Here is a 27345-nt window from a genome sequence, read left to right on the forward strand (position 1 = left end):
GGTCATGTTCTTTTAAACCATTCTTGTAGGTGGAGACCTATTGTGGGTGGGGCTTTTTGATTAGGTTGTTTCCACTGAGATGTGACTCAGCCCATTCAAGGTGGGTCTTAATCCTTCACTGGAGACCTCTGTGAGAGGCTAAAAGGCAGAGACATTTGGAGAGAGCTTAGAGAGAGAGAAACACCCCAGAGATGCTAAGAGAGAACCCACAAATGCTCAGAGAAAAAGCCACTGGAATCAGAAGCTGAAAGCAACAAGACCCAGGTGCAAAGGACCAGAAGACATCAGCCGTGTGCCTTGCTGTCTGATAGGGGAACCCTGGAGGCCAGCAGCCTTCTTCAGGAAGGTATCCTCTTGTTGATGACTTAATTTGGGCATATTCATGAGTCTTCTACTCACCCCAGTATTTGGGAACAACAACTACTCTTGGTTAACTTCCACATCTGTCCTCTCTGCTTGTTTGTTATACCTCAGTGTATCTTACCTTTGCTAGAAACTAACTCTTGAGAAATAAACACCCCAAAGCTCTGGACAATTCTCTGGACACAGTCTACTCCTTGTAGCATCATCAGTCATGGAAAATTTTTTCAAATGTGAATAACTTGGTTCATTTATATAAAAAGATCAGTATTGGAAAATGTCTTTCCCCCATGTCTCATCAACAGTTAACCAAATGTTCTATATTAGCTGCAAGAGCTCTGTGATATTGACGCAGGAAACAAATGGGTATAGAGTGAAATAATTATGAGAAAATGCAAAAATAATTCTGAAAATGGTGCTGACGTTTTCCTCCAGTTTATTTTGTGTTTTTTTAAATAAAGTATCTAAAGCAATGAATTAAAATATAATGTTATGATAATGTCAGTTTACATCAAATGGATCAACAGTGGCCATAAATATAAATTTACTTTTATATTTATTAAAACCTTCCATGTTCCCTGAATTAGAGTTGAGGAAACTGATTTATGTCATAGAGATTGCTTTTCTGCACATTAGGCTGAATATTGTATCTAATCATCTGCTTTGGTGCCTTCCAAATCTACCCCACTTACAACCTGCCTCAAAATCAGCCCAGTTGATAAATCTTGTTATCCTTTTCATATGACTTATGTCAATTTTACTTCTTTTTACATTATTCTTAATTATCTTCGTTGCTTTGCAACTTACAACTTAGGTTACCTAAAAAGTACAAATCACTGTTTGATTTAGCTTTGCTCTCACATTTTTGTGTGCGGTATAAGGGAGCAGAGAGTTGAACTGTTTGTTGCTGGTGCAGAGCTTTCACTTGAATTTCTGCCAATGACTTTGAAATAATCATAGCAAACTTATGCAGTTCAATTTGTGTAACCACAGCTTTTCACATCAACCAAATTTGGGAGACCAAATACCCGGTCAGACTGAACATATACCACTTCTTAATCAGTAGTTATGGGCTTCTGAAGATACGATTTCATGTAAATATCAATTTCTGTATTAGAAAGGATATATTAAGATGATACACATAAATTCTCTGTTTCAGTAGGTCAAAGTGGCTTAGTGGTGACAATTTCAAATGCTTCAACTTAAAACTTGGGACCATTCTCCGGCAGCTCAGTAAACGCTGCCAACTTTCTAGAGATTCCTAGAATGGAGCCCAATTCAGCAAATAAAAATAATGACTTGATTGTCTTATTTCCCTACACATCTTACTGATTAGGATTTGAATCTTTGATTTTTGGACAACTTCAACACAGATCCAGAGTAGGGGACAGGCATACAGATCTAGTCACAATACTGTGGGGTGTGGCAGAGAAGTGGGAAAGCAGAAAAAGGGATGGAGATTTAACCAGATCCACCTCTTATTTTAAGGACTACTAAAAATCTTCCTGGTTCATCCCGTATCTTGTCCATTAGTCTTGCTATTCTTTATTCAAGGACACTTAACCAAGGCCTAACCAGACCCACTTCTTCCATGACATGATTCCTAGGGCTGTACTGCTCTAATCCTTCTCCCATGGCTTCCCACAACCCAGCCGCAAGGAAGGAAGGAGGGAGGGAGGGAGGGAGGAAGGAAAGACGCATTTGAATTTTGAATAACGGAAAACTTTTGTGAAATAACAATTCAGCAGAAGTAAAATTTTCTTCCTTACCCTGGGTCCCCAAGAAATAACCAGAACTTCCAGGCTTTTTTATGCCTACATAAACACATGTATCTTAAATGCAAAATAGATCATACTACACTTGCTACTCTGATCACATCAGTATGTTGTCAGCATTTTCCTGTGTCAATACATAAGAATTTTCTATAATCATTGTAACAGTTGAATAGCATTATATTTCATTGACATACCATATTTTAAAAAAATCAATCCCCTAAATAAGGGTATTTAGGTTTCTTCCAATGTTTCTGTTATTATAAACAACTGCAATAAACATTTTTGCCCATTCACCTTTATGAGCTTATACAGTTATCTTCTTGAGATCAGTTATTAGAGGAAGCATGCAAAATTCAAAAGAATGCACGGGTCGCATTTTGATACGTATGGTCAGATGGCTTTCCAGAGTACACTCTCACCAAAGGTGTGAAAGCACTCATTTCTTGTGCCCTAACCAGTCCCGGGCATCATTACTTCTTTTGCTATTCTTTAGTTTGATAGGGAGCTAAAGATGTTACTGTTTATCTCCACTTCTTTAATTATTAGGGTGGTTTAGGAAATTTTCATATGCAGATTGATGATTTGTGTTTCTAGCGTGAATTTTATGTTTATGTCAGGTTCATGTGAGGACTTTTTAGCAATTACTAGTTACCCATCTCAAACTGGTTTAAAGCAATAAAAACAGCAAAAACAGGAGGTGTTGACTCACCCAGCTGGCAGGGACACTGGAGCGGCTCATGAAACCGAAGGAAAACCGCTTGAGCCTGCATCTCATGGACTGAATAAGGAAATCAATGCTGCTAGAACTCCATCTCTCACTTCTGCTGCTCTCTGCTTGATTTATTTTGCAGGCAGGTCCTCTCTACAAGGCAAAGAAAATGGATATTGGCAACGCAGATTCACTTCTTTCTAGTTTGGCAACCTCTGTGGTAAGAAAATGTCTCTTTTCCATTATCTGTTTATCAATCCCAGAGAAGTCTAGTTGGTTCTACTTGAAGAATAGCTGTATCCAGGAAAACGGGACACTGTAACTGGCCACGCTTTGGCCAAGTGCCCATCTCTATGTCAAGGAGGTATGTTCTCTTACCACAGGAATTCTGATGGGGGATAAATGTGTTGGGCAGCCCCAAATGATAGTCAGCTCCATATCCTTGCCCATTTGTTTACTTATTCCCTTGAATTCTTATGGCAATTATTCTTTTTTTCATTTTTTAAATTGTAGAATATAATGCATACACATAGAAGTGATAACTCTCCAAGTACAATTTAACAAGCAGTTAGAGAGCAAATTTCAAAGAATATCATAGGTCACAGTTCCACAGTTTCAGTCACTTCCCCATTGTGGAATATAACAAATATACAAAAGGTGACAGCCCCCAAATTACAATTCAACAAGTAGCTATAGAACACATTTCAAAGATGCTATGTTTTACAATTCTACCATTTCAATTCTTTCCCTCTAGCTATTCCAATACCCCAGAAAACACGAAAAAGAAAATTGTATAGAAATTCAGTATTCATAACCAGTGTTAAATTCCATCTTGTCTGTTGCTACCCTTTCTTCTAGTTTAATCACTTTCCTGATCTTCAGGGATGTCTAGGCAGTGACCACCTGTGCCAGTTTGGATGTATTATGCCCCCCAAAATGCATTATCTTTGATGCAATCTTGTGTGGGTAGACATATTAGTGTTGATTAGATTGTAATTCTTTGAGTGTTTCCATGGAGATGTGACCCACCCAACTGTAGGTGATAACTCTGATTAGATAACTTCCATGGAGGTGTGGCCCTGCCCACTCAGCCTGGGCCTTGGTTAGTTTACTGGAGCACTATATAAGCTCAGACAGAAGGAGCGAGCTTGCTACAGCCAAGAGGGACACTTTGAAGAATGCATAGGAGTTGAGAGAGGAGCTGCAGATGAGAGACAGTTTCAACATGGCCATTGACAGCAGACACTTGCTCTGGAGAAGCTAAGAGAGGACAAACTCCCCAAGAGCAACTGAGAGTGACATTTTGAAGAGGAGCTGCGACCTAGAGAGGAACGTCCTGGGAGAAAGCTATTTAGAAACTAGAACTTGGAGCAGATGCCAGCCACGTGCCTTTACAGCTAACAGAGGTTTTCTGGATGCCATTGGCCATCCTCCAGTGAAGGTACCCAATTGCTGATGTGTTACCTTGGACACTTTATGGCCTTAAGACTGTAACTGTGTAACCAAATAAACCCCCTTTATAAAAGCCAGTCCATCTCTGGTGTTTTGCATTCCAACAGCATTAGCAAATCAGAACACCACCCTAACTTATTCATGTTGAAAGGGGGTGTCGACATTATGGGAAATGAACATCTGGTTGATGTTCTTGAAGAGGCTATTGCCTCTGGGTTTTGGGACTTAGCCGGCATAGGAGTTCTCTAAAGGATTTAAGATTCTGAAGAATAAACTTGGTGAGTGAAACTTTTATAGAATCTCAGCTAGGGATCTGGGTATTCTTTAGGGTTTTCAGGACTACTGTTGACTTCGGCTTATAATACTGTGTTCATTTGGCATATCTAGGTAAAGCTTGCATATCAGTAACCTCCAGGATAGCCTTTTGACTCTATTTGAATTCTCTCAGCCACTGAAATCTTATTGTGTTGTCTTTCTTTTTCCCCTTTTGGTCAAAAAGGCATTCTCAATCCCTCAATGCCAGCGTCAGGATCATTCCCAGAATTCGTGTCCCATATCACCAGGAAAACTGTTTTATCTGGGAGCGTCCTGTCCCACATCGAGGGGAGGGTGATGAATTTATTTGCAGAGTTAGGCTTAGAGAGAGAAAGTCCACAGTTGAGCAACAAGGAGGTTCCCTGAAAGTGACTCCTAGGCATAATTATAGGTGGGCTTAGCCTCCTCTTTACAACCATAAGTTTCACCCAGGAAAGCCTCAAGATCAAGGGCTTGACTTATAAAGTAGGCAGTTCCTAAATTCACATAGCAAATGTTATGTCCATGATAATCCATCCGTATCTCACGTTATCATCACTTAGTTGTACAATCCTCATCACTTTCCATTTTAAACAATTATCATGACCCAAAATACATCATAGCTCTTGTCAGCCCTTAATTATTGGTCCCTAGTATTTGTGCTGTACTAGTGTGGTATTCCTATTAATTATAGTCCCTAGTATGTAATAGGTAGATTTTTCCCATACACCCTTCTGTTTACAACTGTCTGTGTTAGTGTCATACCTTAGAAGTATATCATGCAATTATTCTTATGGCAATTGATTCTGCACTACACAATCCACAGTAGCACCCACCGCGTATTACATTTGTATGTTTATCATTTTCACCTGGTCCTTGATACTGGATCAGTTCATTCCCACAGCACTGGGCTGGAGTTCTGGCTACCCAGATCTGATGCCACCATCCCTTTTCCTCCTCCATGGAACTGAGAAGAGGGAATACCATCATTCATAGATTTAGTTCAAGTCCCTTTCTCCCCATGTGATTTAATTACAATCCTTTGAAGTTTCTATCTTCTATTTCTTTTGTGTCTTTTTCCAGGACTTAACAAAGACATTACCTTCTTCTTCCTCCCCAAATTTGCGTGGAGTGCCTGTTCATCGTGTTCTATTAGCCTTCTTCCCCTCCCCCTCCCATCTCTAGCACTGTCTGGACACTAATGATCTGTCTTCTCGTCATTCTCTACCACTAATTGTGCTTTGCTGACATCACTTCCTCCTCTGAAGACAGCGTGTCCCACAGAAAGAAGCCTGTGATGTGGAACGAGATAGCCCTGTGTTTAAATTCTGATTCCATTACTCAATAGACATGTACCCTTGAATAACTTGTTTAATCTGTTCAGCATTTTACAAATAACAAATCAAAATAGAGAATTAAATGGAAAAATAAGAATAACCATAATTGCTACCCAGGAATGTTACAGGATTCAATATGATAATATATGAAAAACACTGAGCACTGTGAAATTGCTCAATAAATCATTGAATGAATGAAGCAAGTACATCCCTGTTATACAGTCAGTGCTTAATAAAAGACATGCTAACCTGGACTAGCTCCTAGAATATCTATTGGCGGTCAATGGAACTAACAGAATCAGACTCATCAATGAACTGAGAATATATCACATCCACCTTTATTGAAAACTACTTAAAACCACCAGTCCTTAACCTTGTTCTCTGTAATGAGATAATGTAGAAATCCATTTGCTCTTTTCTAAGGTGAAAATCTGTACAGTTAAATTCACATACCTCATTTTTTAGCACCTTACAATATCGAGTTTTTAATTGGTCTGCATTACTGTATCAACTGCTATATTTTCCAGGGATTTTCTTGGAGCTTCCTCCAAGTGAAGGTTGTTGTCCCTAGCAAGGTCGGTTCAGTGGAAACCGCAGGCTTAGGGGACTCCAATATAATGAAGGCGTCAAGGGAACAGAAAGAGAATGTGCATTTGAGGACAGAGGTAGACAAAAGCAAGTGTTGCCTATGAACTACAAATCCAATTCACTTCTCCCTTATAAAACTTGATTTAGGTTACTGGACTTGTAAAACACGTACAAACACTATTAAAAAGAAAGAGTGAGATGAATGCGGAATGGCAAAAGCCCAGGTTTTGGAAAGAGTTGGCCAGGGAAGTATTTGGGTCTTCATTTACCCTTCCGCAGCCCATCTGTTTGGGATCAACATTCCTTCTTTCAGTGTAATCATCTTTATTTTTAAAATGGAAAAATATGGCACAGGGGGAAATCCAACTTAAGTTAATTTTTCTATTATACTTTGTCTTACATGGGTTAAGGGGATATTTGTATTAAAAATGGGCTTTGTGCTGTAAGTTGGCATTGTGTTGAGGAAGGAACGCTTGACCAGGAGTGAGCAGAGCTGCCTCTGTCACCAAGCTGTTGTGTGACCTAGAGCAAGTCGCTTGACCTTGGCTTTAAATACCTCCCTACATGAGCATATCACTGGGCCAGATCAGTTGTGATAATTGCTGCTGTGTGAGGTTTTTGTGAAATCAGCAGGGTCTAAGCCTCCACACTCAGAACATACACACACACGTACACATACACAAATGCACTCGTTCAGCAGCTACAGCAGTTCCACATGTATTTGTTTTGCAGGGATTTCATGTAGGGATTCCACAGAAGAGAGGCTGAGTGATATAATGGTTATGAAATATGGCTCTAGAATCGAATTGACAGAGTTTGAATGGTTATTCCATCACCGGCCAGCTGCGTGATGCTACATAAACCTCAGTTTCCCCACCTGCAAAATTACTGTTACTGTTATTAACAAAGGATCACTATTATTAATAATACCTGTCTTATAGGATATTGTGAGGGTTAAAAGAGGTGATGAACAGAGTGTTTCACACTGTTACAAACCAATAATATCAATTTATTTGGGGAAAGGATTCTGAAACCTGAAAAAGGTTTAACAATCAACAGACTAACTGATCTTTAAAGTTTTTTCCAGATCTAAAATTCCATATTTCTAAAAAATGACTCTTATGAGACAGCAGAAAGGAGCCACAAATAGATGGGGTAGATAGTGTTTCCCCAATTTCTTGACTTAAAATAGACCTTGCCTTTCAAGCAGTACTTCATTGTGAATTTTATTTATGGATGTATGTATGCATGTATTTTTAAAATTCAGACTTAATGAGGTATCATTTACATATATTAAAATTCACACTTTTAGGTGTACAGCGCTATGAATTTTGACAAACACAAAGTCATGTGACCATCACCACACTCGAGATACAGAACAGTTTCAGCCCCCCAAAAGTTCCCTCTTGCCCCTTTGCATTCAATCTCCTCTTCACTCCAGCTCCTGGCAACCACCGTTTTCTGTTTTCTGTCCTTACAGTGTACTTTTTCTAGTAAATCATATAGTACATAGACTTTTGTGTCTGGCTTCTTTCACTAAGTGTAATTCATTTCAGATTCATCCATGTTGTTGCATGTATCAGTGGTTCAGTCCTTTCTGTTGCTGAATAGTATCCCATTGCGTGAATATACCACAAAAATTTGCTTATACATTGATGAATTCTGGAAAAAGTCTCAATAAACAAGAAACATAGTATGGAGACACACTTGCATTTCTCCAGGGTAAATATACAGGAATGAGATTACTGGGTCAGATGGTAGATGTATTCTTAACTTCATAAGACATTGCCAAAGTTCATTTTCCAAAGTAGCTGCACCATTTTGCCTTCCTATCAGAAATTTAATAAAATTCCAGTTAGAGTGTGGATTAGTTTCTTATTGCTGCTGTAACAATTTACAACAAACTTTGTGGCTTAAAACAACACAGATTTATTATCATACAGTTCTGGAGATCAGAAGCCCAAAATGTGTCTCAATAGGATCCATTCAGGGTGTCAGCAGAGATGCGTTCCTTGACTTTTCTGGCTTCTAAAGGTGGCCCCTATTTCTTGGCCTCTGGTCCCCTTCCATCTTCAAGGCCAGCGAGGCAGTTGGGTGTGTCTCACAGGGCATCACTCTAACTCGGACTCTTCTGGCTCCCTGTTTCATACTTAAAGGGCCCTGTGACTACAATGGATACGTAGATAATCAAAGATAATTTCCTTATTTTAATGTCAGCTGATTGGTGACTTTAACTCCACTTGCAGCCTTAATTCCCTTTGCCATGTAAATACACCATATTCACAGGTTCATTGGAATAGGACATGGACATCTTTGGGGGCATTATTCTGCCTACCACAGTTCACATCTGGGGAGCACATGTCAATTTCTTAGAAAAAGTTAAGTCAATCTAATGGTTGTATAATAGTAGCCCATATGGTTTAAATTTGCATTTCCCTAATGACTAACAACGTTGACCACCTTTTCATATGTTTCTTTATCGTCATATATCTTCTTTGGAAAAGTGACTGTTTAAGCCTTTAGCCCATTTTTTTTTTTTTTAGCCCATTTTTTTAAAATGTTTGTTTGCTTATCATTGTATGAGAATTCTTTATCAAATATATATTTTACAAATATTTCCTCCCACTCTATGGCTTATTTTTCATTTTCTTAATAGTGTCTTTTGAAGAGATGATCTTAATTTTGATGAAGCTCAATTTATCACTTTTTTTCTTTTAAGATTCATACTTAAATTGTGGCCTAACCCAAGGATAAAAAGATTTTCTTTTATCTTTTCTTCTAGAAGTGTCTTAGTTTAAAGTTTCACATTTGGTCTATGATCCAATTTGCGTTAAATTTTTATAGGCACAAAGTTGGGTTCAGGTTTATTTTTTGGAACATGGATGTCCAAGTATTCTAGAGCCAATTCTTGAAAACACATGATTAAAATTGTATCTTACTATATCCCTTTTATTTAAAAATTCTAGAAAACTTTTCAGCTGCTTTTGATCTATGTGCTAATGACAACACACTCTTGATAATATTAAAACTTTCATTCACTACAGACCAGGTTAGACACATACTGAGACGGTCAATACACATCTCCAGATTTATGATTAATAATTGATTTCCCACTGCCATGAGTAAGAACTAAATAATTTGATTATGTATTTAACTAGTAATGGAAACTCATTAAGGAGAATTCTATTTCATGCTTGTTTGCACCTGCAAACTATGTCTTCTTGTTTAAAGGATTGTTCCATTTGGTGTCCCTGATATAATTTCTCTCAGTAACACTGTATTGATGACTATTACCCAATGTCGAGTAGACAGTATAATGAGCTCCCAATTATCCCTCCTGCCTAGCCTGATCAGTGCTTTATGCCATCCTGGAGCCTTCACCGGCACAAAGACTTAGAGTTCCATGATCTTTTTAGAAAACTAGCTCTGAGTGACTTTGGGCAAGTCACTTAAGCCTCTAAGGACAAAAGCATGGAAGATGCATTGGCAGCTATTCTTGAAATCACATCTGTTTGCATATTATAAACATGTGATGCTTACTTCTCACGAAAAGTCAGTTTAAGCATTATGTTGTATGTGGGGTGGCTGCAGGAAAGGCGGCTTTGATACCTATTGATTTAGAAATTGCTGGAAATGGTCCTATTTTATAAAGAACTAATGGTGACTGCCTCAGACTCAGATATCATTGATGTGCCCAGAATACAGATTCTTTTTTTGTTTTTAATATGGAAGATTTCATTGAGATCCCGAAGACCTTGTATCAGATTGAAGATGCATTTTAATGCAGCTGTGACTGGCTATTCTTTTTTTCTTGAATTATTTACAGGTTTCACATCTCCACAGTTCCTTGGGGCAGAGAGAAACAAGGATGCAGTGGCTCAGGATTAGTGCTTTCAGATACTCGATCAGCCATCTGGAAGTACAATCAACCGTAGAGCCACAGATCCTGGATTCCTGATGTCAAAGAAGCAAAGAAGTGTTCTTCAAAAACTTCAAAAGTGTTTGGCAAATGTATTCACTTCCTAGGGCTGCCTTACCAAAATACCCCAAACTTGGTGGCTTAAAACCACAGACATTTATTCTCTCACAGTTCTGGAGGCTGGACTCCGAAATCAAAGTGTCAGCAGGACCATGCTCTCTCTGTGGCTGTGGGGCAGAATCCCCTGGCCTCTTCCTAGCTTCTGGTGGTGGCCGCCATCCTTGGCATTTCAAGGCTTGGAGCTGTCACTCCAGTCTCTGCCTCTGTCTTCACGTGGCCGTGTCTCCTGTGTGTCTCTCTCTGTCTCTCTTCTCCACTCTTCATAAGAACATCAGCCTTACTGGGTTACGGGCCCACCTTCTCCAGAATGACCACATGTTTATTCAGTGAATTACAGCTACAATGACCATATCTCCAAACAAGCTCACATGCTGAGGTACCGGGGGTTGGGACTTGATAGACTCTTCTAGGGGGACACAATTCAAACCATAACTATAAATGATGCTACTATATCCTCTTTTAGGAAATTTATGACATACGTTGACGACCCTAAAATGTGCTGCAGCATAGAGCCTAGTTTTACTTTATTAGTTTCCCAAATGTGTTTGAGAATGGAACATTTGTTTTATCAACACACCTTTTAACACTGTGGAGTCAAGTTCTGTGGGAAACCAGCATGAGAAATATTGAGCTACAATGCTGGGAACTAGACAGTGCTTTCAGAGGGCCTCCGTTTCACACTACGGTTTCTCTTTCTCTTGAGTGTTGTAGCATTTCTCCCAATCTCCTACCTCAATGAAATCCATTTTTCTTCCACTCTTTTATAATGTTTTCAAGCAATATTGGGTTGGTCAGACACAGTATTGTTTGTGAATGGTTCCAGGCCCCATCTTAGAAAAGAGGATTATAATACTGACTAGTCTGATTATTGGGATTACTGGAAATTCTTAGTAAAATGGACAGCATGATTGTCATCATTAGTTCTTCAGAACAATCTTTTTTCCTGTTTCTAAATTGAACTTTGCAGTCTGGCCTAGGACAAAATAGTAAAAGATGCAGTTTCTCTTTGGACAAGCCCCACTTGGAATTTCTGTGCTACCACTCACAGATCCCATCCTTCAGTTCTGCTGTCCTGACGCTCCTTCTCCTCTTTCCCTAGCCTGCTCTCAGGGAAGGGATAGGGTAGAAGGTGTTTATGCTTCAAAATGAATGCAGCAATTTGCATTTTCAACTCTGTTAGTCAGATAAGGTGAAGAAAGTAGGGTCTTGTTTTTGGATGGGGTGGGGGGGGGGGAGGCTTCACTTTCCACTTGTCACCAGTCCTGGAGTCAGGGGATACTCAGGGCTACAATTATTCCAGATTTGGCTCTATCAGGATTTTATGGAGTGTGTCATCTTGGGAGCTTTTAACCTCCTTGGTATTTTAAGAAAGGTTTTGCATCCACTTATATACCTTCCAACTGTTAAAGGAGAGAGAAAGAATGTGGAAGGATCTATAACAGTTATTAGAATCTTCCCTATCAATCCTTTCATTTTTAATGGAGAAGCCTTGGCTTTCAGAGAGGTGACGTGGGTGTGAAATATTCTACAGCACAAAGCTCGTATCTGGAAAAATGAGGGGGAGAGCAGGCAATTCTATGAGTTGGTTAGTGCCAAGAATATTATTCTTAGATCTGGACACAACATGGTAAGAGAAATATAGGTAAATACTCATTGCCCAACAAGGTACTGAAATCATATCACAGAATGAAGGAAACGGCGATGTCTGACACAAGAAAAGAGGAGTCTTTAAAGTGGAAGTGTGGAAGTCACGCAGACGTCAGGAGTAGAAGCAGCTCTAAAACAGGCAAATGACTGGCTACAGATTCAGACCCTTTGGGAAAGAACATAAAGCAGGGATGCAGCAGAAGAGGGTCACTCATGAGATGGTGGTGGGGCCTGTTCACCCCGAAGTCTCTTTCATCCTGAGATCTTCATACAAGATCAGGAGAAATACACTGGTCTAACGGTGATAAAACTGAAAGAACTCGCTAAGCCCCTAGGGAGCAACCATGCAGACAGGGCCAGCTTCATGGGTGTGACACCTGTGAGTCACACAGGGCCCACACTCAGAAGGGAGCATGTTTGCTTTAATGCTCTGCCGTCACCATCCTGAAATACTTAATAATTTTTAAACAAGAGGCCTGCATTTTCCTTTTGCACTGGGTCCTACATTTTATTTATGCAGATTTCCATTATCATTTGGCACTATTCCACGGCTTGGTGGTGATGACTATGTCAGGCCACCAAACTTGAAGGTGGTACCAGTGCAACTGCTAAATGTGCTGGGGATGGGTTTGGGAGTGGGAAGAGGGGATTACATCTCAAAGTTCTAGTGTGCAGTGCTATGTAGACACCACCCTCTGTTTATCACGGTTCCAGTGGTTCTGATAACTTTCTGGATTTAACAGTCCAATTCTTTGTCCAGTGCCACCATGAATGAATTAGCAGAATTCATGGTGGCTTTCAGTTATGAATTTCCAATGTTTTATTTAGAGACTGACATCTGACCTCCATCTTCTTTGGCTGAGATGGACACAGGAGAGGAGTAAAGTCAATAAAGAAAAGAAAGGCATGGAGACTTGTAACTTCCATTATCTAATATGTGTCAATTTTGCAATGGAGAAATAATCTCTCGGGAGTTCCCTTTTGAATTGGATTACTTCAATCATGGCCTGAGAATCAGACTCCAGAGCAATTAGAAATATGAGTCATGGTCCAGAGTGAAATTGCCACTTGCTGAGGAAGTGGCATTTCTCTTTTGCAGAGCAGTTGGCAGCTCAAACAAAACTGCCTGCTACATCTGAAGCTGCCTCCTCCTTGGGAGATGAGATATTGCTATGATTGATAATATTGGTTGGTGTGATAGGCCAAGGGTATAAAAACAAAATTTTAAAACTTACTGCAAGTCATTATGGAGAGAGTAAAATTTTTTAAACCCTCATCTACTTGTTGTTCAAGAAGACATTGCTAAAATAGACTATTTGCATTACTTTTGATAGCCTCTCTCTTTAGAGGACAATCTTACCGTATTTTAGAGTTCCATTACACTGCTCAAAAGGAGTAGGTTAAAACCTGTGGGCCAGGTATTGCAGTTTTGTTTTGAATATTTATTCCCCTTCACATAAAAAACTAAAATTATCTTTATGATTATCTGGAGTGACTGACCTGGAGGTAAGTTTTTTCCCTTTTTCTTTTTTAAAGCCTCAAAAAATGTCCTAATAAATATTTTGAAAGAACACTACACAATTTTCAGTCAAAGGAAACAAGAACTTGGTTTTCATGCTGACTCATTTGAGATGGTAATTTAAGGGGTGTTGCAGTAAGCTCCTGGGTAAGTAAGTTAAAGCTTGAATTCTCCCATAATTCTCTGAAGCGTAACTGGTTGGATGCCTGTTTGTGACTGTGTTCACAGGGTTGTGGCACTGGAGGAATCCTGTGCCTCTAATGCAAAGCTGCCCTGATTGGATCCCTACAGGAACCATTACCTTTTAGTCTGATGTGGTAGCTGCCAAATTTGTTATGCCTGGTAACTGCTTCGTGTGGAGAACCTTTCTCTGCCTGATGCCATATTACCCCTCCAAATTGTCCTTTCCTGCCTCTTGTTCTCGTTTCTTCATGGCATACAATGAAATGAGAATGAGGGATATACAGGGGCCACGATTCTACTGCTTTGGCCTATGCTCTTGCCATGTGCTATAACAACCATGCAAATAATCTTTCGACAACTTTCCAAAATCTTTGAGGACAGATGTTACTATAGGGCCATTTAATGTCATTCCATTAAAATCTCACAGGTTTTTGTGCTTAGGAAAAAAAAAATTGAACATTCCTTTGTACTGCTATTAGATTATGAGAGCACTGGAATGTACTGCATTTCTTTTTTTGCACTGGCTGCCAGGAAGCTCAGAAGTTAGCTATGTGCTCTATTTTAGCAAATTTCATTAACCTCAGTTTTCTATACTGTTTTTCTCTCCCAAGCCCTGTTTATACTATATGGCTTTTGTGCTTTAATCTTTGTTTTTAATCATTCTATTATATTTGTGCCTTTTAGTAATAAGAACTAGAAATAAATACATAGAACGTATTTGTTCTACATGTACAATGTTTAACCCGATGAATCTTTGTTCCTGAACTCTTTAGAACAATGTTTTTTTATATGAGGGTGGAGTCCCTTCTTAAGATTATACTTGCCAGTTACTTTGTTATGATGGGTGTTGATGAGAGGAGAATGCTTGGAATGGGTAGTTCTGAAAAGATTCCATATTGATTTTTACATTCTCCTTCAACTTACTACAACAAGATTGAGAGCTACTGGAGAAGAGAAATGTTCTTAAACTTTGATGCACATGGTGCATTCTGATCCAGCAGGTTTGGTATAGGATTTAGGAATGGGCAATTAAATTTTTTTCTTACAGGAATTTTCACAAAGAGCATTTAAACACTGCTGTAAAGACTCTGAGAAGCAGTGATTAAGGTTTAAAAAAAAAAAAACCAAAAAAACACCAAAAAATGAAAAACAGTGTCTAGGGATAGAGATTAACCTCATTCTGCAAATCGACACCAAATGCCCATTTCAGAATCAGCTGAGCTTCATTGCCAGAATATTCCGTGCCTCAGTGGACTGGAAGGGGGGACCCTGGATTCCTGTTCCCGGCCAGCCCAGCATCTTGGTGACCTTGAGGAATCTATTTAGTGACTGTGCCTCTCCATCCTTTCACCTGTAAAATATATCGGGAGCTTATGATTGAAAAGACTCTTTCAGTCCAGAAAAACGCAATGATTTTTCACCACCATCCAGGGAGATTGAGAATTTGGAAACGGGAGGAATTTTTGTGCTGCCAGATAAGCGATGAGCCGTGAGAATGACAGGAAAAGCCTTTTCTGTAAAAAGTCAATATCGCTTGGTTTTCTGTCAGGGAAGCACACACACTCTTGTTCCCCAGCATTACAGACGTGAAAAGAGAATTCACAAATTGGGTCAGCGGCTGTTTCATCAACAGGGGTTGGAAGCCAAATGTAATCGTTAAATATTCACAGTCGATAAAAGAAATCTGAAAACTTGATTTAGCTTGGATAAAGATGTCTGGCTGAAACACAGCCCTCTTAGGCAAAGCACCCCACGCAGGTCTAAGATAATAAAGCTCTTGTGTCTTTCCTCCTAGGTCCATTTCACCTAGGAATCACAATTCCCCCAACTCTGAAGAATAACATTCCTTTGTAGCAATGACCACTTGAAATTAATGAGTTCATAAACCTGTGCCTGTCTTGGAAGCAGTTATGACTAAGTACCTTCAGTATAAAAAATACATTTTTCTAGTAATATAAACTTTTTCCCACTACTATAACCTTATGGTACAGCACTACATTTTAAACAGAGAAGATGTAATTAAATTAAAACTCATGGTGGAAAGCAGTGGAGACTGATAATAATTGCTTTTCAGGCATTGTGTAATTGGTGCTCCAAGGATTTTATTTCAAAGCATCAAAGTCAATTTAAGAGGCTCACTTAATCTGGACTTGAACTGCTCTGGTGAAGACACTATGTCTCCACGTGTCTAGATTTTCTTTAACTTAACTAAACTTTTAAAAACGATTATGTTAATATAGTACCACAATACTGCTTTATGGACCCTGGAAGATAAAATTCAAATTCCCCTTCTTCTGCCTATTAAAATTGTAACCACAAAATGCACACAATCCTTGCTCATTAACCATTTGATAAGCCCTTGAAATTCCATGACCAATAAAAATACCTTTATCGCTTGATACCTCCCACATAGTGTTTTACACAACAAATCAAGACATGAGAGTGAGTTTGTTGACTGACACCCCATTATACCCCTAGTTTTTGCCCATGCTGTTGCTTCTACCTAGAATGTCTCCAACCTTTGTGTTCTGGTCCAATGGGTAAAATTTTACTTATCTTTCAAGTCCCAGCTCAAATGCTACCTCTTCCATGAAGTCTTCCTTGATTATCACAAAGAAGAGTTAGACATTCCAAACCCCAGATCTCAGAGCTTAAGCTTTCTCATCTACAATATGGTGACCACAGGACTATGTTGATGATGAGATGACATAATGTTTGGGAAAGCTGAGAGTTGCACTGTTAGGAGTCTTTTTCTGCTTACCTGTCAGGATGCTACCAGCCAGAAGATATACGATACAGCACAAAAGTCAAATAAAGTCATCAGGACAAAAGGTTCCCTTCTAAGAGGCAAGCACTAATTAATTATCTGCAGAATGTTATTTTCTGTCTGAAAGGAAGCACTGCAGTCCCGAGGCAGGCACGCTACCTCCTGTGTGACCTTGGAAAAGTCACCTTACTTTTCTGGGCTTCAATTACCTCTTCTGCAAAACAAGTCTGTCAAACTAAATTATCACTAAGATTCCTCTTGCCTCCAGTATTCTATGAGTATAATTACAGATGGTACAAACCTTAAAACCGCACCCAAGGTATTCACAGCACTAAAGCTAATTAATAACCTACCTAATCCTGCCAATGGAGATTGAATTTCTCCCATGCAATTAATGTTCCTGGCTCCATAAAGACAAAGCAAAGCAAAATTTCATTATCTTACCACTCCATGTAAAGTTGACTAGTTAACTGAAATATGCTGGGTAGTTAATAACTGGAAGTGGAACTCTCCATCTCGTTGTTACATCATCATCTTGACAAAATATCAGAGTTCCTCCCCTTTTGCAGGGAATGCACTGAATTGGTAAATGCTCTGTGGGTTCTGCAAAGAGTGGGAAAAAAATCTCAATGATACATCAAATAACAGCTAAGATTTTAAATTATTTCTATACTATTATGATGTGTAGTAGAAGCAGTAGCAGGAATAGCACTCATGCTTCCTGAGCACTTACTATGTGCCCGGCAGGATGCCGAATGCTTTACATGAGTTTTATCATGTATATACTGCTGTGAGGTAGGTGCTCTCATTATCCCGTTCTTCCAAGGAGACAGGCTCAGAGAGGTCAAGTGACTTGACTGGGCTTACACAGTTGGTGTGCGGCAGAAATGGGATTCAACACAGTTTGAGCTGACTCCAGACTCTTGACTCTTAGCTACAAGTTTAAACTGATTCATATGCAGTATCACTAATAAGGATTAGCATCCAGTTTGCAGAGGACTGGTACTATAAGGCATTAACAACGAGGCTAATATTATGTACATATACGGCTGTACCCATTCTTAAAATATAGAAACATTTCTACTGGTTAGAAACTGCTGATCTGAGTCCCCTGACTCAGCTGTCTGAAGCCCCTCCAGTGGGGCAGCCCCCTCCCTAACCCTTCACTTTCCCAGTAACATGTGATTTAGCAACCAGGGGTTGTTAATACTGGTACAGCAGGGGAGCCCTGGACCCTGCCCCAGTGTGAAGGCTGGTATCCATTTAGACTTTTTGTTGTCTATGCCAAACTGATTGTAAATTATTTCTTAATATTACTCTTGTTAGGCAGGAATATGTGTCATAGTGTTTATGTTTTAGGCTGAGGGTCTGTGTTTTAATTTTAAGGGTGAGGTAGTGGTAGTTGGGATGGGAGACTTCCTGAAGCATTGGCTTGGCAAAGACGATGTTAAAACAATGAATTTGTGACATCCTAGTAGCACCATTCTAAACACTATTCTCCTATATAAAACCACCCAGGGCTCTTTGGAGAACCGGTTGATTCAAGGGTTGGGGCAGGGAAATATGAGCCTGGAGTATCTTAGCAGGCAGGGCTCAAGGAACAAAACAAAATAAAACAAAACAAAAAGGATGGAGCACATTGAAAGGATGCAGGAGACAACCTGGAAGTGTTCTGAACAGCTAAAGGTGAAACAGCTTGAGTAGCAAAATGAGTAATGATGGGATTGGATTACAATCCAAAGAAGAAGATAAATATCCATGAGTCAATATATATAAATAAATAACTGAACAAATAAATGAGGAAGAAGTGACAACTCTTCTTTACAGAACAATTCCAGTAAATAAATGCAAAAGCAATGAAGGAAATAGAAAGTCAATGTTAAAACATCACAGTAATAACTGCCGCAGGCAAGATCCACTGATGGATGCTGAAATGGGTGGGTGCCAGTTTAAGTAGAAATAGAGTGTTTGGGTAGTTTCAAAGGAATTCTTCCAAATATTGAATACGTACAAGGGAAAAATAGTAAATTCACAGTGGAGGATCCTGGGAGATATCACCCTAGGCAAGTGGTTGAGGTTATCATGACCAGTAATATCTACAGATATCATGCATCCCCTGACTTGACACAAAGAGGATGGTAAGTTCTCTCTGTGGCGGCCTTCCCAATAATGCATAATCACAATCTAACAATGAGAAAACATCAAATCAACCCAAATCACGGCACTTTCTACAAAACTGATCGGTACTCTTCAAAAGTTAATTTCTCAGGTTTCATAATTGTTCTATGGTTATGTAAGATGTTAATTTAAGGGGTAGCTGAATGAGGAGAGCATGAGAACTCTCCATACTGTACTTTTTTTTTTTTTTTTACAAGCTGTCTCTAAGACAAAAATTATATCAAAATAAAAAGTTAAAAAAATGAATTTAGGAATCAAAACCCAGGAGAGTTTTCTCTCTTCTGACACTTGAAGAAAATACGTCCCCCCTTTCATGAAACTAGTCTTTTGGTTTTATGCTCCCTTAGCTTCCTGTCATCCCATTTCATTCAGTTGCCCTTTGTTTTTCTAATCGGTAGGCCAAAGTTCAAGGCAAGTAAGTACTTAAGCTGACGCATACAAAAGAAATCGATAGAGATGTTGATGCCATTATGCCAACCACTGAGCTACAGCTACTGTAATTTCTCATTATTATGTTCCCATTACTCCCTGCAAGATGCTATGTAATCTTCTGATCAAATTGTACATTTAAAATATTATCCATGAGCAAAACGACCCGTTTTTTAGATTGATTTTCCTATTTTAAGTTATGCATGTAGACCAGCAGCCATGAATTAAATTGCATCACTTTGAAGTGACAGTCCCGTTCTTGGAGGCGGGGAGCTGAGACACTTTGATAGAACCTTGTCAAGATTTATCTCTTAGTTTTCTGGTTCTTCTCTCCTGTGAGGCAAGAGACTAACTAAGGCTGATATTTCCCAAAAAGGCAAGCGTGACAGCCCGGTCTCCTTTATTTACTGAGGGAAGTCACCGTTGACATATATGATTTATCTTCCAGAGTAGAATGCAGCAAAATATTCACAAACCCTCACATAACCACCAGCGCCCAGGTAGCTAGGAACCAGGCCACACAAGGAATCAAATAAAACCGTCAACACCAACCAAGGCAAACGTGGTGGCACAACCTGACCAGAAACAATTTCTTGAGAGAAAATAGATAGGCTTTTGTCTTAGAAATTCCTCTTTAAATAGCATAAAGAAAGATTTTGAAAATAAGGTTATACAATTTAAAAGTAAAGATAGCACAATTCCTAGCTCATAGTAGGAGACCCATAAAGATCAGCCAAGTGAATATATTTTTAAGAAAACAAATATCCCTAGTGGAAGTCAGTGGTTTAAGTTTTCCTCAAATTTGTGTGCATTATGATAAATTCTGTAAGTTTCATGAAAGGGGGGAAGTATTTCTCTAAAGCTTCTTTCTATACTTCCCAACTTCCTCATGTACCAAATCAACAAACTCGCTTGTCTGAGCCCAGCATCTTGTCTTCTTCTGTCCTTATTCCTTTCCTCCCAGTTCTGTGTAGGTCCATGTATATAAAAGATCAGGAAACTGGGGTCATAGAGACTCTATCTGAAGGGCTAGTAGAGTCGGGAGGCAGCACTGGGAACAAGCCCATGGTCACGAAGTCCCACAGGGAAGGCTGGGGCTTGCTCCCGTCTCAGCCTGGAAGTGAGCAGAATCGCTCTTGTCCATGAAGTGATTTCTTCTCCTTCTCCAATAGCCAGTGGCCCTGTGGCCATGGCCTCACTTACAGAAGGAGCTCCTCTCAGTATTAGAAGGTGGCAAATGCAAGCACAGAGCCAAATTCTAATTGCCATCCACGGGCCACTCAGGCACAGTGGGTCCCAGGTAGACCGCTGCTGTTCTCGCAAAGCAGCTGTCCCCTCAGCCTGTCTTCCTTCCCACCAAAGTTTCTTAAAAGACTTTTATTACATAATTATACTTCTGTGCTTCATAGTTATGTGGGGCAACTACTCACATCAGGCACGTTTATTAGGAAATTAGGTGTTATAATCACAATATGGAACAAAAAAAAATTGCCATGAAGTTTTAGTTCATAAACAAATGGCTTTTTTTCTTTAAGGAGACAGGAACACAAAATCAATGCTAACTTTTCCTTTTGGTGGATAGTGAAATTCAATTGATGTTTAGCTCTAAAAGGGGAGTATTGCATCTGTTTTCCAGATGGAGGCCGCCCTCCCGTTAGCTGGGAATTAGTCGCTCTGGTTTGTACGTCTCGCCCCACCACTCCTGCCCATGCTGCGTTTTCTCTTTAAGGTAGATGCTGAGCTGATTTACCTGGAGATGTGTTTCAGTGTTGATGTCCAGCTGATCCAGCTCATGCCTTTCGAGACATATCTAGTGCTTCCTCCTGTGTGGTGGGTGCTGTGAGGTCCTGGAGATGAGTGAACCAACTTAGAGGGAGAGACCAACTTCTAAATACATCAGACTCTGAAAGCAGACCAGAGGGAAAGCTGTAGGAACACAGAAGAGGGAGTAACTAATCATGAGGGCAAGATAGCCAATTTTCTTTTTCTTTGAACGTTTACTAAGCAGCCTGAGCACAGAGGGCTGTAGGTGGTGGTGGTGGTGGGGTGGCCTACAGACCAAAGAGAAAGTATGGATAAGAGCTTGGCAAGCTGCCCACTCCTATCCCTGGTCTAACTGCCTGAGAATTAAGGGAGGCCCTGGACCAGCGAGACACTTCCTTCCAGATTAGCTGAGGCCAGCTGGCCTTTGGATACCCCAGGAAGAGACGGTACAGTAGCAAATGGCATGACAGGTCCCTCTATAATTCCACACACAGAGTCATCTGCATGGGATCAGATGTCTGTTTCAAATTGCGCATCATTGGATATCTCTTCCTCTGTCTCCTTTTGCTCCTTTAGCTCCCCCAGTTTGGATGGTGGGGCTGTTGCAATAGCGACCCCAGGAATCTGAGGGAGGCAATGCAGGGGCATGCAGGCAACAGGTGAGGTCCTGTACTCTAGCAGGAACTTCTGATCGTAGGTGATCCTGGTGCCTCTCAGTGTGGTGCTGTGGTAACCAGTCCCAGCCACTGGGAATCAGCTCATGGACATGGACACAGTGAGCTGGGAGGAGCAGGAAAGCAAGTGGCTGGTGCCACGTGCAGCTCTGAGTGTGAGGTGGACTCAGCCCACCACCAAGATAGCCACTTATACATGGCATTCCCCAGGAAAAAAATAATTTTCCTACAACTAACCAAACTAACATGCAAACTATTTGTTCACATACACTATGGATCTCTACATCACAGAGATTCTACGGATGGGCTTTATTGTCTTCTGGGCCTTGCTTCATTTTCTCTGAGAGCTGCTGATGAGTTTTCCGATCTTGTGACATGCGAGATACGAAATTGCAGGCAAAATGTCATGGGTTTGTATTTTTCTGGAGTAAAAGCATATAATTTTATCACATTTTTGGGGTGTCTGTGACCTATATTGACATATCTGTGTATATTCAGTCCTTTTATAAATCTAGTCTAAGAGATAGAGATAGATTTGTAGTCCTTCCTTCAAGCTATGAAGGAAGTAATAGACCATAAGAATGATGGCCGAGATGGCCAGTTGAGTAAAGATGTACCCTCCCTTTCCATGGAATAGTGTTGTTGCTAGCAAGCAGCTGTCCTGCCAGGAACAATGTTTCCCGGCCCTCCTTGTATCCAAGTGTAACCACATGCCTAGTCAGGAAGCATCCTACTCTCTTCAATTGTCTGGAAGAGTTTGAGTAGTATTGATGGTTTTTTTTGTTGTTGTTGTTGTTTTTATTTATTTTTATTTTTTATTTTGAAATAAATTCAAACTTACAGAAATAGTTGCAAAAATAATACAAACCCCATACACAGAACTCCAGCATACCCCAAGCCCCCTCCACCAATACTCTGATCTACCAACTTTAATATTTTGTCACTTTACCATTTCTTTCTTTCCCTCCCTCCCTATCATCCATCATCTATTGCTCTGTCTTCTGAACATGAGAGCAAGTTGCACACATCCTTGAATAATATAATTCACATATACATTTCCTATGAACAAGAATATTCATTTATGCAATCACATTAAGTGTAGTTAAGAAGTTCAAGAAATTTAACATTGTGCTGGTTTGAATGTATTATGCCCCCCAGAAAAAGCCATATTCTTTGATGCAATCTTGTGGGGCAGACATATTAGTGGGGATTAAGTTGGAATGTTTGCATTAGGCTGTTTGCATGGAACTGTGCCCCACCCAACTGTAGGTGATAACTGATGAGATATTCCATTCAGGTGGGCCTTGATCAGTGGAGCCATATAAATGAGCTGGCAAGCAGAAGGAACTCAGTGCAGCTGTGAGTGACATTTTGAAGAGGCGCTACAGCCAAGAGGGACACTTTGAAGAATGCACAGGAACTGCAAATGAGAGACAGTTTGAAGTCAGCCATTGAAAGCAGACTCTTGCTCCAGAGAAGGTAAGAGAGGACAAATACCCCAAGTCCAACTAAGAGTGACATTTTTGAGGAACTGCAGCCTGGAGAGGAACATCCTGGGAGAAAGCCATTTTGAAACAAGAACTTTGGAGCAGATGCCAGCCATGTGCCTTCCCGGCTAACAGAGGTTTTCCAGGCACCATTGGCCATCCTCCAGTGAAGGTACCTCATTGCTGATGTGTTACCTTGGACACTTTATGGCCTTAAGACTATAACTTTCTAACCAAATAAACCCCCTTTATAAAAGCCGATCCATTTCTGGTGTTTTGCATTCCGGCAGCATTAGCAAACTAGAACAAACATTGATATAAAACTTACATTCCATATTTCATTTTTTTCCTTATGTCCCAATTGTGCCCTTTTGAGCCTTTTCTCCTCTATTCCTAGATCTTGTCCAGGATCATCTATGGCATTTAATTGTCATTATCTATTTAGACTTTTTTTTTTTCAATTGTGGAAACATATATACAGCATAAATCTTCCCATTCCAACCCCTCCCAAGCATTCCATTTAGTGGGATTAATCACATTCACAATGTTGCAATGCCATCACCTTCCAACCATTCATTACTAGAGATTTCCCTGCACCCCTAACAGAAACCCTACACTCATTTCTTATTAACTCCCCATTGCCCCTTCCTCCACTTCTCCTAACCCCTACTCTACTTTTCATCTCTATGATCATATTCTCTGATAACTTTCTTTGTGTTTACCGTGGGGCTTAAATTTAATATCTTAAGTCTATAACAATCTTGCTTTCTTTGATACCAACTTAACTTCAATAGGATACATAAACTATGTCTCTATACTCCTCCATTCCCCCACCTTTATGTAGTTCTTGTCGAAAATTATATATTTTACATTGAGTCCAAAACCACTGATTTATCACTATACTTTATATCTTTTAGATCCTGTAGGAAGTAAACAGTGGAGTTACGAATCAAAAATACAGTAGTATTGGTAATTATATTTATCATATGATCTTTACTGGAAATCTTTATTTTTTCATGTGGTTTCAGTCAATTGTTTAGTGTCCCTTCCTTTCAGCCTGCACAATTCCCTTTAGCATTTCTTATAGGACTGATTTACTGGTGATGAAGTCCCTCAGCTTTTGATTATCTGGGAATGTTTTCATCTCCCCCTCATTTTTAACCTCCAGGTGTTTATGAATTTTCTAAGTCTCTGATGGTTATTGACTTCTATTTGTATTCCATTGTGGTCAGAGAATGTGCTTTGAATAATTTCAATTTTTTAAAATTTATCGAGGCTTGTTGCACGTCCCAGGCTATGGTCTATTCTGGAGAAAGTTCCGTGATCACTAGAGAAGAATGTGTATCTTGGTGATTTGGGATGTAATGTTCTATACATGTCTGTTAAATTTCTTTCTTTCTTTCTATCTCTCTCTCCTTTCTTTGTTTCTCTGTTGGTAGGGCTCCCTTTAGTATCTGAAGTAGGACAGGTCTTTTATTGGCAAACTCTCTCAGCATTTGTTTGTGAAAAATTTAAGCTCTCCCTCAAATTTGAAGGAGAGTTTTGCTGGATAAAGTATTCTTGGTTGGAAATTTTTCTCTCTCAGAATTTTAAGTATGTCATGCCACTGCTTTCTCGCCTGCATGGTGGCCGTTGAGTAGTCACTACTTAGTCTTATGTTGTTTCCTTTGTATGTGGCGAATTGCTTTTCTCTTGCTGCTTTCAGAACTTGCTCCTTCTCTTCGGTATTTGAGAGTATGATCAGAATATGTCTTGGAGTGGGTTTATTTGGATTTATTCTATTTGGAGTTCGCTGGGCATTTAGGCTTTGTGTATTTATATTGTGTAAAAGGTTTGGGAAGTTTTCCCCAAAAATTTCTTTGAATACTCTTTCTAGACCTTCACCCTTCTCTTCCCCTTCTGGGACACCAATGAGTCTTAAATTTGGACGTTTTATTTTATCTGTCATATCCCTGAGATCCATTACAATTTTTTCAATTTTTTCCCCCATTATTTCTTTTGTTCTTTCATTTTCTGTTCTGTGGTTCTTGAAGTTGCTGAGTTCAGCTTCTTCTAGTCTTGCATTATGAGTATCCAGGATCTTTTTAATTTGGTCAACAGTTTCTTTTACTTCCATAAGATCACCTATTTTTTTTCTTTACTCTTGCAATTTCTTCTTTATGCTCTTCTAGGGTCTTCTTCATGTCCTTTAAATCCTGTTCCATGCTCTCTTTGTTTGTCTTTAGTTCTCTGATTAATTGCTCCAAGTACTGTGTCTCCTCTGATGTTTTGATTTGGGTGTTTGGGTTTGGGTTATCCATATCATCTGGTTTTTTCATATGCTTTAAAATTTTCTGTTGTTTTTGGCCTCTTGGCATTTGCTTTACTTGATAGGGTTCTTTTAGGATATGAAAGATTATTGAAACCGAAATCTCTAATTTGTCAGATGTACAGCTTGGTGGTGTAGACTTTCTCTAACTAACCAGCAGATGGTGCCCATGAGTCATCTATTCCTCTCAAGTCAGTTCTCCCCAACTTTGTCTTTGTGGTGTGTGGGAGTCTGGTTCTTGTGGGGTCCAATTGGTGCACCAAGTTTGGGTTCGTTGGTGCTGTCCGCCCTGAATGTGGGGCACATGTCTGAGCAGTTAGGGAGGCAGGGCAGCTTTAATAATCAAACCTCTCAGGTGTTCCTGGAGATTTAAGGCTATTGCAAGAGTCTAAACCTTCATTTCAGTCTCACCACAGATTGTCTCTGCCGCTGACCCACAAGTCCTTGGTATTGGCATAGGGTCCCTGGGATTTCCAAGTGGGTCCCTCTTCCCAGCCATGCCCTTCCAGGACCTCTGCTGGGGGAAGGCTGTGCTATGTCGCAAGTGCACGCCGTCCCTCAAGGGAAGCCCTGGGCCACCAGGCTGTGCAGGGGCGTTCTCAGCCTGCTGTAAAGATGGCTGAATGGGGCATGTTAACCTCCCCCTTTTTGCATACCTCCACCTTCCCAGCTCCAGGACAACCAGCTGTGGGTGTGCGAAAGGCCACTGTCCACGCCCAATATTGTGGCATGTACATGATGTTGTGGGAAACACTTTCCGTCACACTGGGTCCCCTTGGTGCGGCTCTTGTCCAGGGCTCCAGTGCCGGGCAGGAGCATTCCCAGCCCACTGGGAAGATGGCTGCAAGGGGCGTGTTTTTTTTCTCCTTTTGGCTCACCTCTGCCCTCCCCGCTCCAAGACAATTAGCAGTGGGTCCATGAAAGGCTATCTTCCAAGCCAGACAATGAGGCATTTACACCACCCATTCCTGCCGCGCTTCACTGTGTGGTTTTTGCTGCTGTATCTGCAGCTGCTCCTGGGTGTTTTTTTAAAAAGAACTAGTCCGCCTCCAAATGCCAACCCATGGTTTCCCCACACTGCAGCATGGCTGACGGACATTCAGCAGGTTCACTCACTCGTTTCAGAATGCAGACTCCTGGTTTCACCGTGTGCACAGTCCCTGTGGATTTAGCAGACCTTGTGCAGCTGGTACATTGCTGGAACTGGTGTTCTGTGTCACTTTCTGGCTTTTATCTAGTATTTTTCATGAAGGTGTTTTTCTGTCCTGTCTTTCCTACCCACCGTCTTAGGTTCTCCTTTTCTGATGTTAATTCTTCTTGGAATGTTTGGTAAAATTCACCAGTGAAGCCATCTGATCCTGGGTTTTTCTTTGTTTTGAGGTTTTTAATGACTGCCAATCTTTTTACTTGTATTTGTCTGCTGAGAGCTTCTCTTTCTTCTTGAGTCAGTGTAGGCAGTTTGTGTGTTTCTAGGAATTTGTCCATTTCATCTAGGTTATCTAATTTTTTGGTAAACTATTGTTCATAGTATCCTCTTATAATCTTTTTTATTTCTGTGGAATTGGTAGACATGTCCCCCTTTCCTTTCTGATTTTATTTATTTGTGTCTTCTTTTTTTTCTTTGTCAGATTAGCTAGTTTGCAGGGTTTTTGTCAGGATTAAATGACATTGTGCATGAGGAAATGTTACACAAACTCTACAGTGCTTCATAAAGGTAAGGCTTTCACCTGCAGATAGAATCTAACTGTTATCTGAGGACTGGCTTATCGATGGCCCTCTTTAGAGTTGATGTTTTAGATGTTCCCCAGGGGAAGGACCACTTTCGACTCTGGTGT

At 40.1% G+C, this 27345-nt stretch overlaps 1 protein-coding gene across 1 annotated transcript in view; it reads right to left on the reverse strand.

Annotated features, from left to right (window-relative positions):
• The window catches only part of CRBN (cereblon), a 422075-nt gene that overhangs the window by 85112 nt on the left and 309618 nt on the right, over nucleotides 1–27345 (reverse strand). Inside the window, exons 5-7 of the mRNA XM_037800583.1 lie at nucleotides 21028–21203; nucleotides 17115–17273; nucleotides 2845–2997 (exon numbers count right to left, since the gene is read on the reverse strand). The gene's annotated coding sequence lies outside the window, so the exon portion shown is untranslated. The remainder of the gene's footprint in view (nucleotides 1–2844; nucleotides 2998–17114; nucleotides 17274–21027; nucleotides 21204–27345) is intronic.

This window comes from Choloepus didactylus, chromosome 1 (assembly GCF_015220235.1).
Source record: "Choloepus didactylus isolate mChoDid1 chromosome 1, mChoDid1.pri, whole genome shotgun sequence".
NCBI lineage: Eukaryota > Metazoa > Chordata > Mammalia > Pilosa > Megalonychidae > Choloepus > Choloepus didactylus.